This window comes from Hipposideros armiger, unplaced genomic scaffold (genome assembly GCF_001890085.2).
Source record: "Hipposideros armiger isolate ML-2016 unplaced genomic scaffold, ASM189008v1 scaffold_76, whole genome shotgun sequence".
In the NCBI taxonomy this organism is placed as follows: Eukaryota; Metazoa; Chordata; class Mammalia; order Chiroptera; family Hipposideridae; genus Hipposideros; species Hipposideros armiger.
The window spans coordinates 835,498-847,290 of record NW_017731426.1 but is presented as its reverse complement, the minus strand read 5'-3'; the positions used below and the strand labels follow the sequence as shown (position 1 = coordinate 847,290).

The following is an 11,793-nucleotide window of genomic DNA, read 5'->3' as shown; positions in this document are numbered from 1 at the left end:
ATTTAGATGTCTGAATTCCAGAAGTATAAGATAATAAATTTCTGTTGTTTATAATGATTTATTTATAGCAACAATAGAAACTAATACAGAGGGTCTCTCCAAACACAGGCTGACAGACCATCTTGCCCCAAAGATGGTGCCTGCATTCTGGGATTTCACACAATTATGGGCAACAAAGTTCCCAAAGGGACTGGGACACAGGGAGAGGCTGAAGACCAATGTCAAAGGGGCAAAGTGATCAGCAGTTAGTAGAGAGTGCTTCTCATGTTTGGCCCTATACAGAATAGAGAAGAAATAGGAATACAAAGTATAACCTCCAGGAGAGACAGGATTAATAGCCATACTTGGTATTTATATCATATCTTTTATTTTATAAAGGATTTCACTTCAATAGTCTCATTTAGTCCTCCCATCAACTCTATGAGGTGGAAATTTTTACTATTACATTTTGTAAACAAGAAAGCAAGCATAGAGAGTTGGTATTTCTGAAATCAGACATTAGTTAGTGGAAGAGTTCGGATTCAAAGCCTAGGTGTTTCACTGCTTTGATATCTGTCCTGCCAGAGGGGCCATTCAGCCAGGAAGTCAACACTTCCTGTGTAGGGATTGCTCATTAGTTAGGGTAATTTCGACTAATAAATGGAGGTTGAGGGAGAAGTGCAGATAATACTTTGCAGTGAGTATCTACTCTCCTTTTGTCTGCTTCTCATTAATACAGAGTCTTCCTAGAATGTATCTATCACCAAAAACATCACTTGCCAGTGATGGTGTCTTGTTAAATGTTTTAAATTAACTATCCACCATAAATCTAAATTTGACATGTCTTAAATATAGCTCACCCCCACTTTCCTCACCTCAATCAGCCCTCCGTCTTAACTTCCTAGTTCTTTTAGGAATTTTATTAACCCAGTCATCTAGATTTAACACCTATCCAAACAATAACAGCTAACACTTACTGAGAATACATTCTAGTTATTGTACTAAGTGTTTTAGATGTCATCTATTTAATCCTCCCAACAACCCTATGAGGAAGGTACAACTACTAACACCATTTTATAGATGAGGACATTGAAGTTTATATAAATTGCCAAAGGTGACACCTTAGTATCATCTTTCATTACTCATCCTCTTCATCCTCCATAAGTCATGAATCACCAAGTCCTCTCGATTTTCCCTCTATTATTTATTGCATTTGTTGTTTTCTTTCCATGCCCATAACCACTGTACCAGTCTTGGCCCTTTTTGACTTATGCCTGAGTTGTTTCAATAGGCCAATATGGTCTACTTTGTTCCATGAGCCCCTTTCTTAGATCTTTCTAATATGCTTTGGTAAAGCTAAACCACTAAAATATTATTTATTGCACTCCTTTCTAAGTTCAAATCTTTCAACTAGAAAAGGTATACCGAAATGTCCCCAAGGTTATCTTTGGACAGTGTAATGGTAGCAACATTTTTAAAAAAATTAAGTCATTTCATTATATTAAAATTAAAAGGAAAAAAATGTTACAAATATAGGTTTAAATTATAGTATAAAATAAATCATAAAGATAAGCAAACACTGTGCCCTGTAAGTGTGTAGCTCTAACTTCATTTGTTCCAGCATTGAGGAGCTGTCACTGGTTGTCTGACCATCCCAAATGCACAATTCCATTTTTTAGAGGCAAACCCTTGCATAAGTACACAGTTATGTAACTGTGCTTTGTGTTTTCCATGCATTTATAAACTTCATTGTTAGTATTAAAATAAATGTACACGGTAAAAGAAAAACTGGATCGAAATATTGCCAAAGGATTTAGCAATAAAAAAAAAATGTTCTCTCTCTCCCAATGTAACCATTGAACAAGATGATTTGCATTTTCTTCTTTACACTTTTCTGTAATTTACAGACTTTTAGCAATGCACAGGTATTGCTTTATAATAGAAAATAAGGCCAGTAAAGAATAATTTTTAAAAGAAACCAAAAATTTCCACCACCCTCTGCTACTTATAATATAAAAGCTAAATTCTTTGGCTGAGGCCCTATGTAATCTGGCCTCAAACTGCTTTCCAGGCTTATTATATACTATTCAATACAAATGTTCTGCTTCAGTTCAACTATTTTAAACACTCTTTCCCTGCTGTGTCTCTGACTGTGTGTTTTCCCTTCCTGGAATGAGCTTCTCCATTCTCTTTTAATATCCCAATTCAATCTATTGTTCAAGATTGAAGTCAGTTCTACAGACAGCCTTCCTGAAAAGGAAGGAATCAGTATGTAGTGAGTATTTACCATGTGGGCTATGCACTCTATTTGGTGCTTTACTTGGTATTCATTTGAACCTCACAACAGCTCTGGATGGTTGGAATTAATTACCTTCATTTTACAGAAGAGGAAACTAAGCGTCCCTCAAGTCACATAGCCAGTATGTGGCAGAGCTGGGATTTGTTGTTGACTGTTCTGCCCCAGCTCAGAGAGCTCTCATTTTTTTTACAACTTCTATAGCACATATCTGAGTAAGCTGGACCAATAATCACAGAAGTGCATTCCAAAATAGTGGCATTGCTTATGATGTTATTTAGAATTACTTATATTTTGTATTTATGTTTATCTTAACAAAACCTCCTGTGGGAAAACTAGTGTTTGAGTTTTAATCTGTATATTTCCTAGCTATGTGGTGTCTTGGGGCTATCACCTTAACCTTTCTCAGCCTCAATTTCCTCCATTGTAAAATAGAAAAGATAATAATAATAATAATAATAATAATAATAATAATAATAATACCTAACTCTTAGGATTGTTATGAAAGTTAAAAACCCAGCATATACCTTGTACAAAAGAACTGATTATTGTGTATTTGAGTTCACACGGTGATATTAGTTTATTTTAAAATGCCATTTAATTTCTAGTTTCTTTATAGTAGTGGTTTCAGATATTCCTAAAACTCAGTGACCTAAAGAGGACTAGACCTTTTTCTTCAATACACTGAGAAACTGACTTTACTCAAATTTTTAAAGTACTTTTTAATCAAAATAGTATTTTGCTATATAGTCAGAGTATCCTATGTTGCTGTTTAACTGACATTGAATAAGAGGCTCAGTTACTTGTTAAAGGCTGTTCCTAAAGGTAAATGTTTACATTTATAAACGAATGTTGTTACTGAATGTTGTCATTGTTAGTCCCGGAAGCCACTGCGAATTTTAAAACTGAGCACATAGAGACCCATATTTACTTGGAAAATGGAAAAAATCACTTAAAAAATCCCTGGCCTTCAAAAGCAGACACCATTTTTTTCTTTATCTTCTTTATATCAGAGAAGAAAAGGAATCACTGTGTTCATTCCATTTATTTTCCTTTAGGGTCAGATGAAAGGAAGTAAAATTCACAAATATTTTTTAGCCTTGTATTTGTTTACTTTCCCTCCTACTACCACCATCATTTTTGTTCTGGTTATAAAAGAATTTTTGAGCTTTTTGAAAGATAAATACCTCTGATGTTAGAAATGATAATTCTTTTATCTCTAATACTTTATTTCGCTGTTACTAAGAGACTTGTCAAAACAACCTAGACAAAAACTGCCAATGTGTATTCTACATAATATTGAAAATAAAGTTTGGGCTATAGATACCAGAGTCCATCTGCAACTTTCCAGAGATTGCAATTGAGAAATTCTCATTTCTCAGGGTACTTCTCTAAAAATAGTCGTTTGTCATGAATTGTTTAATTAAAACAAAACAAACAAACAGAATGGTTATCAGGACATTAGGTTCTTTGTAGGGTTTAAATGTCATACATCTGTCTGTAGCTAGGTATCACCCTTTTTTTCTCCTGACAGTCAAGCTATTTGAAAGAGTGGTTTCTATTCCAGTGTTTCCATTTTCTTCACTCTTAATCCCCTTTCAACTCACCTCAGTCTTGCCTCTGCAAGGCTGTTTTCAGTTAAACCACCGTCTCCACTGTCACTATTGCTAAATCAAAGAAAGACATTTTTAGACCTTGTCTCACAGGGTTTCTCTCTGAGCATTAACTCACTGGAAACATACTCTTTCCCTGCTTGAAACTCTCTTTCCTTGGCTTTCTGTAATAGCTATGTCCACTGCTTTTCTTTTTCCTTTCCTAGCTTCTCCTTCTCAGCCTCCCTTTAAGCTTCTTTTGGATGGCTTCTTCCTTACACCTCAGTATCTATCCCCTTGATTCCCAGCACCTTTTCTCTCTTACTCTCCCTGCATGATCTCATCCACTGGCCATGACTGCACCTAAATGTGGCAAATGGATCCCAAACCTTTATCTCCTTTCCAGATATGGCCTGTGAGCTTCAGACCCATAAATACAACAGTCCATTCCTCCTGAGGTTCCATAGGCACCTTGAAGTTAACATGCTTAAAATTCAACTTCCCACCTCTCCCCTCGACATAGAAAGTAGCACAATTATCCACCCATTGATATACTGCCCTTCCCCTTAACAGCTCAGATCAAACTGGTCACAAGATCCTTTGGTTCTAGTTTTTAAATCTCTTGAATCTGTCTTCTCTCCATTTATATTTAATTCTCTGACTTGTACAAGTGTCTCTTATCTTGCTTATGTCCTCTCCACCAAACCATTCTTTACATAGGAAAACGCAGATCTGATCCTGTCATCCCTCCTGCTTAAAATCTGTCAGTGACTCCCCCATTGCTTACCTTGAATAAAGTTTGAGCTCTTTGGCATAGTTTATAAGGCCTCTGTGGTTTTGATTCTGCTTAGATGTGTAGTGCATGTTATTCAAATCCCAGCTTTTCCATTTACTGTGCGACCTTGAGCAAGTTAACTGTAAAAGGGAGATAATAATAGTGGGGATTAAATGATGTAATTTTCAATAAATCTGAGCTATTATTTTAAATTATGATTAACATCCTTATTTATATGTCTTTGGAAAATAGTACTATTATTTCCTTAAGATGAATTCTTAAAGTGGAATTGCTGGGTAAGCATTTTTAAAGACTTTTGAAAACATTGCCAAAATGCCCTGCAGAATTGTTACACCAATTTATACTCTTACCAGTGGTATGGAGAGAGTGTTTTTCCACACTCTTGACCCCATCCTAAGATTAGCCATTTTTTAAATCTTGGCCACATCGATAAGTGAAAAGTCATCTAGTGTTTATAACATTGTCCCTAATTACATATTTGCCACAGAAAGATCAGATATACACTGACAAACACAGAGTGTTATTGCTGTTTACTCCTCCTTGGTTGTATGTCTTAATTTTACATTGAGGGTTTTTTTCATCTCTTTCAGAGCTGGGATTTTATATGTTTTCAAACACTTTTACCTCCCTCTTTCCTTCCATTTCCTTAGGAATGAGCATGTATTTGTTTAATTGAATTGAATGAATTAAACACTTAATTTCTATTAGACTTTTAAGCACTGTGTTTGGTCCAGTTTCTTTGGTAAACCTTGAGATGAGGAGCACAGATGAGCACTGGGAGACATGTTTCCAATCCAAGTTTAGTCTCTAAGTAGCTGTGCATCCTTGGGTAAGCCACTTAACCTCTCTGGACCTTCACTTTCTTATATGTAAAGTGAGTGGGATGGTATTAGGTAATGTCTTAGGTATCTTCTAATTCTCACATTACATAGGCGTAGGTAAAATTTTCCTTCCATGAAGTCCCTCCCTTTGGAAGCAAGCTCTTAGAATATTCCTCCTACTCTGCTGCAAATACATGTTTCTCTCCTCCAACATAGCGTCACCTCTTTGAGGCAGAGCTTGCCGCTTTCCAGAACTGTGATTTGTTTGTATGGTGCTGTGAGCCCTAGGACAATAGCAGCAACTACAATCCAAAAAGCACAGCCAAGACTTAACTGTAAAGTAGGTCATACTCGTTTTGTGTGTGTGTGTGACAAAATCCTTTGAAAATCTGTTGAAAGCTAGGCACCTGCTCACAGAAAAACACATCAGCATATATGCACAACATTTTAGGGGGCTCCTAGACCCTCTGAAGCCTATTATGTACTCCCCAGGAATCCATGAATTCTAGGCTAAGAACACTTGATTTGGGGACATTAAAGGGATCATCCCCTGGAGAGTAAACACATGATCAAAAAGGCTTCCTTCATATTGGAAAAGGGAGCAGCTAAATTAAATAAATATTTATAGAATACTACAAAAATTCTCTTTTCAAAACTAAACTATTATGCTTACTTGCTCAAGTCATTGAGAATAGAATGCAAACTCCTTACCATGCGTTATAAGGTTCTATTATACAGTCAGGGTCCTGCCCACCCTCGCTTTATACTTTTGAGCCCCACTGGCCATGGTTTCATTCTGGGAACACAACCAACTCTCTCCAAGTCACTCTCTCTGCTGAAGAGTCTGAGTGACCTGTTTCCTCTGCCCAGACGACTCTCCTGGTTGCCATCCTTCAGGCCTTAGTTAAAATGCCCCCCCCCCACAAATGTGCTCCCCAACCACCTTTGCCCCTACCCTCAAATCATATGCTAGCACATCACCCAGTTTTTCCCCTGTATAGTCGATCTCATCACAGTCCTGTCCATTGTTTTTGTTCATTTGCTTACTGTCTTCTTTCCTAGCTATTGGGTTGTAGAAAAAGTCATGACACATTTTTGCAACGAAAAACATAGAAAAATACGCCATGACTCTTCCGACAACCCAATAGAATGTTAGATCCACGAGGGAAGGGGTCTTGCCTCTCTTATTTATAACTGTATTCCCAGAGCCAGGAAGTGCCTGCACATACTGGTCATAGGTACTCAGTTACGCTTTGTTGAGCGAATGATTACATTTCAGCCAGGGATGACCTTAAGAGGTGCTGAGCACTAAATTTTTAATTTAATGCTAACTAGAATATTAATTTAATATTAATTCTCACTAAAAATATTGGTGCTCTTTCCCCATGTTTAACTCTAACTAAAACCAATATTAAACCAACCATACACTTAACATGTACTGAAGTGGAAATAGCTTCTTTGTAGATTAATTACCTGATTTAAGACCTTGGAACCCCTGCTTTGCTGGAGCCCTACCTATATGAGCTTTGTCTGCCTTTGGGGAATTCTAGCATTCACTCATCCCTTTAAACATGCTGGAAGCAGTTTTAGGTTAAGCAAGCTTGTCTATGCCTAGAAACAAAACCTTGCTGGGATTTTGATAGGAATTGTGTTAAATCTATAGATCAATTTGGGAAGAACTGACATTACTATATTGCTTCTTCTAATCCATGAATATAGTAGGTTGCTTCAATTATTTAAGTCTTCTTGAATTTCTTTCATCAGCATGTTATAATTTTTGGCATGCAGATCCTGTGCATGGCTTGTTAGATTTATACCTAAATATTTCATATTCTTTGGAGCAATTGTAAATGGCATTGTTTTTAATTTGGTTTAATTTGCTAACATGTTTGATGTCAGCATATATAGAAGCTCTTTTAGTAGAACAAGGAGAAATGTACTCTAGTGAAGTACCCTTGTTCAGTGTTAACCTGGGGACTAGTAATGAGCTATTCATCGTAACCTTCTAGAACCTCTATAAGGTGCCTCTAAAGTTCTTAAATTTAACCTAATTCTTAACTGCTACACACAGATCTTTATTACTATTAGAAGGGTCTACTCATCCCTCACCTGAATTCACCTTATTCATTCCACCTCATGTCTTTGCTCTTGCCATTTCCCCTCTAGACTACTCCCTTCACTGAGCCCCTTTACCCCAAACTAAACCTGAACTATATACTTCAAGGATGATGAGATCAACGCTCTTTAGAAGATGCCTTCCCCGACAACTCCTACATTGCTCCTTTTCTCTGATGGATTCCTTTAACCAATATCGTATACCACTCAGTCATTAATTTAGTTTTAATCTATGTTTTATTTCCCCAATTAGATCATACACACCAGAGGGAGGCTCCCGTAATAGCTATCATAGCACCACATACATGGAAGGCACTCCAATTTAATTATTGTACCGATGTAGAAAGGGAAGAGAGGTTTCAAGACGTGTCAGGTAAAGTAAGGCTACTGGAGCTGCAGCATGTAAAGGGTACTCCATAAATTCTGAGTCTTTCACGCAGACAAGGTCCATGCTCTCTACTTTTAGGACAAGGATTCTTTCTCTTTTCCTTCCTTCCTCCAAGTCCTAACTCCTTCAACTAAACAGATTTGAGATGCAGATCCTTTCCAACCACCCTTTTCAAGACTGTTCTAAAACCAGTAAGGTCTATGGTTAGATTTTTAGAGGCTTACTTGAGCAGGCCCATTGAAGCTGCAGTAACACCTCATGGCCACCAGAGGACAGGGAGCAGCGCAGATTGCGCCCCCTCTGCCCAAGTCTTAAAGAGGTCAAAGGCAGAGGCAGAACGTGGGCTCTGCACCTATGGCCTTCAGGCTTTTTTGCTGCCTGAGGTGCTCAGCGGTCTTCCATCTGCATATGGGCTCTCTTTCCTCCTCTAAAAGAGGGGCCGTAATTTTCCAGAGGCTCATCCCAATACTAACCTTAACTGATTATCGATAACAAATGCAGTTTAGATGCAGGCTTTAAAGGCAGAAAAGGAGTATGGAGGGAGATGGTTTATCTTTCTAACCTACCCCAAACCTGCTTCTGTTCTTGAGCGAATTAAAAAAGAAGTCCCTTCAGCAGTGTTCAAATCAAATCGACATTCCACAACAAAGATGCCTTTAAGGGACCAATGTCCCAAATCCAGTGCAGTTGCAAATGGAATATTTTAGGAGCTAGATTATTCCTACACATAAATTCTGGCTCATGGAGCAGTCCACTCGCAGTGTGCTTTTCCGTCATTAATCACATCTTTGTTATGTGATATCCACGTGAGTCCTTCTCAGTAGAAGCAGCTTCATGCTCAAATGCTCAAAGAACACTAGAATAAAGCTCCGATTGTCCTGTTCAGTGATTCCAAGTCCTGGTTTGTCACCACCTCAAGTCTCTAGTTTTCTAAAGTGTGTAATGTAGTCTCAAAACAAAGTTATTTTAATTAATCCAAACAACAACAAAAAAATGCACGAAGTTTATGGAGTTAAATGAACGGGGTCTGGCACCTCTGAAGAGGCAGTGAAACTCGGGTCTGATTTAAAGATGATTTTGTGTTGCGTGACGTAGAAAACGTTTTTTCAAGAGACTCTTTGGCTGCTCATACTCATTAAATTTGTAAATATAAACAAGTGTAAGAAAATATAAGTAAAATAATGAATGTTAGGAACATTCATGTGGGGGCTTCCAACGACCAAGACATATAGATAAGCTGAATGCCTGGCAACACCAGTGTGATTTTTCTTAAAGTACCTGTAGCTTCTTTCATAAAAGACGGCAGTGCCCTGCATTTTGGATTCGTCAGGCTTTTTAAAAGAGTGATTGTAATTCTCTCAAATCATTGTTTTGCTTTTCTTCACCCTGGTGAGGCCGCTGGAAACAGCCCAAGGAAGAGGAAAAGTCTCTGTGTCTCGGTGCGGGGAAAACCCTTAAATACCTGTTGGGGTGCAGCGCTGAAGGCGCGCGGCCGGGGCAAGGACCCAGGCCGGGATCGGGGGCCGGGAGCCCGGGGGCGACGGGGGCGCGGGCCCGAAGGGAGGAGGCCGCGGGGGCCGCCTCTTCGGGCAGCCCCGGCTCCTCCCAGCGGCGCCTGCGGAACCTGCCTGGGAGTCGCCGAACTCTGGAACGGAACGTGACCCGACCCCTCCCCGCGCTGCCGGAACGAGGCGCGGAGCCGCGCTCCGGGCTCGGGCGGCCGCGGGATGGGCGGGCGGGCGCGCGGCCCCGCCCGGCGCCCACCGCCCTGCCCTCGCCTGTCTCCTCCTTTCCCCGGGGCTCCGCTGAGTTCATTCACTGGGATTGGTTTCAAGTGACGCCATCTCTTTATTTTTAAACCAATGACCTCATCCGCGCTTGAAGTTTCCTGACCAGCGACTCTTTCTCTCTTCCCCCAACCCCCACCCTACCCCACCCCCCCAGTCTTTCCCCCTCTTTCTGTGTATCACTGTTTAAGGGGCTTTAATCAGTTTTTAAACGATTATTATCATCTCTCTCTACCCCCTCCGCGATCCCCACGCGGCCCCCCACTTTCACCTCCTTAACTTCTTTACCCCTTTCAACATTGTTTTTTCAAGGCTGATTGGTGGTGGTGGTGTGTGTGGGGGGGTTGGGTGGAAGAGAAAGAGTGAAGAAAAGTTGCAAACGTCTCCTCTCTTCCTAAACCTCCCGCCCCCGCCCACCCCTCAGAGAAGGAGCAGATAATATAGTGAAAAGAAGACCAGGCGGAGAGCGCGACGGGACGGACGCGAGCGGCAGCGCGCGCAGCCGCCCTCCCGGCTCCGCTGCGGCGCCTCGCAAGTCCGGGAGGCGAGGGGGAACCGAGGGGAGACGCCGTGACAACTTTCGTTTCCCTCAGAGGGAGTCGGGAGGTCGGCGGCCCCAAAAGTAAGTGGCCTCGGGCCGGCCGCGCGGACTGTGCGGGCGGGAGGGTGCGGGGCTCGGGACGCCAGCCCGCGCCGGCGGCATGGACGCTCCGCGGCGCGCCGGGACTCCGGGTGCCGGGCGCCGCGCTCTCGCCCCGCCGGCTCTGCCTGCTTGGGCGTCCGGGCCACCTTTTCGGACGGCAGTGTGGGGGCGACCGCGGCCCGGAGCCGAGCGAGCGTTTGAGCGGGGGTGTAGGCCTGGCTGGGGGCCGGCCCGAGCGGGAAGGGGGCGGGCGGCCGGCCGGCCGGGCGCGGGGTCTCGGTCTTTGCGGGCCCCGCGGCCGGTTCCGCCGCGAGGAGCCGCCAACGCGGAACGCGGTACTTTCGCGGGTGAAGCTGCTCACTTCCAGGCGCGTCTGTTACACAACACGCCTGCCAAGTGGGGCCCCGGCCTGACTGTTCCCATTATCCCAAATTGGCCTTTGGTGTAAGGAGCGAGGCCACCTGGGTGGTGACGGTGTTGCTTTCTTAAACCAAACTAACCAACAACTCAATTTTCATATTGGGGCCCGAGTCATGATGTTGGGGGTCTCGGTGCGCCAGCGACTTCTACATTTACACCAGTCGTAAAACGTGAGAAGTAAAGCCCAGGGAGACAACCGAGAGTCTGTTTATCATGTGTGGTTTCACGTAATAAAACACCAGGGAGGAAAATATTTATGCAAAACTGAGGTTTGCAGATGTTGGGTTTATTTCCTAAAACTAAACAACAACAAAAACAACCGGGTAATTAACTTGAGAAGATCTAACTAGATCTTAAAATGAATGGGTGCTGCAAAATTCTAAAGAAGATTATTAGACGTTAGCTGCAAAGATCCTGAAGTCCTGGATGTCTCAAGTTGTTTGGAGAAAGCACACCTCTAACCAGCCTGTGATGAATAAAGTGGACAGGAAAAACCTGTTGCATAATCTCATTTGCCGTGGGGTTTGCTGTGCCGTCCCCGTGAACCAAGGGGAAGTGAGTTAAGATGCAGGGTTTTAAAAACTCTCTGAAGTTTTTATTTACCCAGTGCTCTGGCTGCCACTTGTGCTTTAAAAGATTATAAGTAAATACTCTGCTCATACAAGGGAACCAAACCTATCAAACCTGTTTAGAAAATAACCAGGTATGTTTCTTTTCTTTCGGGTGTGCGTGTGCGTGTGTGTGTGTGTGTGTGTATGTGTATGTATGTGTGTGAAATTTACCATCCGAGAAAGACCTTATGACTACTATTTGGAGAACTTCGTCAGAAAAATGCCTCTTTATGCCACTCATTTTATGGGGCTGATTGAGAGTGCATATAGGTGACAACTGTTTAGTCAAAGCATTTTATACTATTTTGAACTACATCAAGAAAAGAGATATTTGAAGTTAAGGTA

General features: G+C 41.6%; 1 protein-coding gene across 3 annotated transcripts in view; it reads left to right on the top strand.

Annotated features, from left to right (window-relative positions):
* The first annotated feature begins 9,868 nt into the window (after window positions 1-9,868).
* Window positions 9,869-11,793, top strand: part of DUSP16 (dual specificity phosphatase 16) — a 78,673-nt gene continuing 76,748 nt past the window's right edge. For 2 of the 3 annotated variants that reach the window (XM_019643312.1, XM_019643310.1), the window contains exon 1: window positions 9,869-10,396. The gene's annotated coding sequence lies outside the window, so the exon portion shown is untranslated. Of the gene's footprint in view, window positions 10,397-11,382; window positions 11,541-11,793 lie in introns of those variants that run through there. The other variant, XM_019643311.1, reaches the window with a different exon arrangement.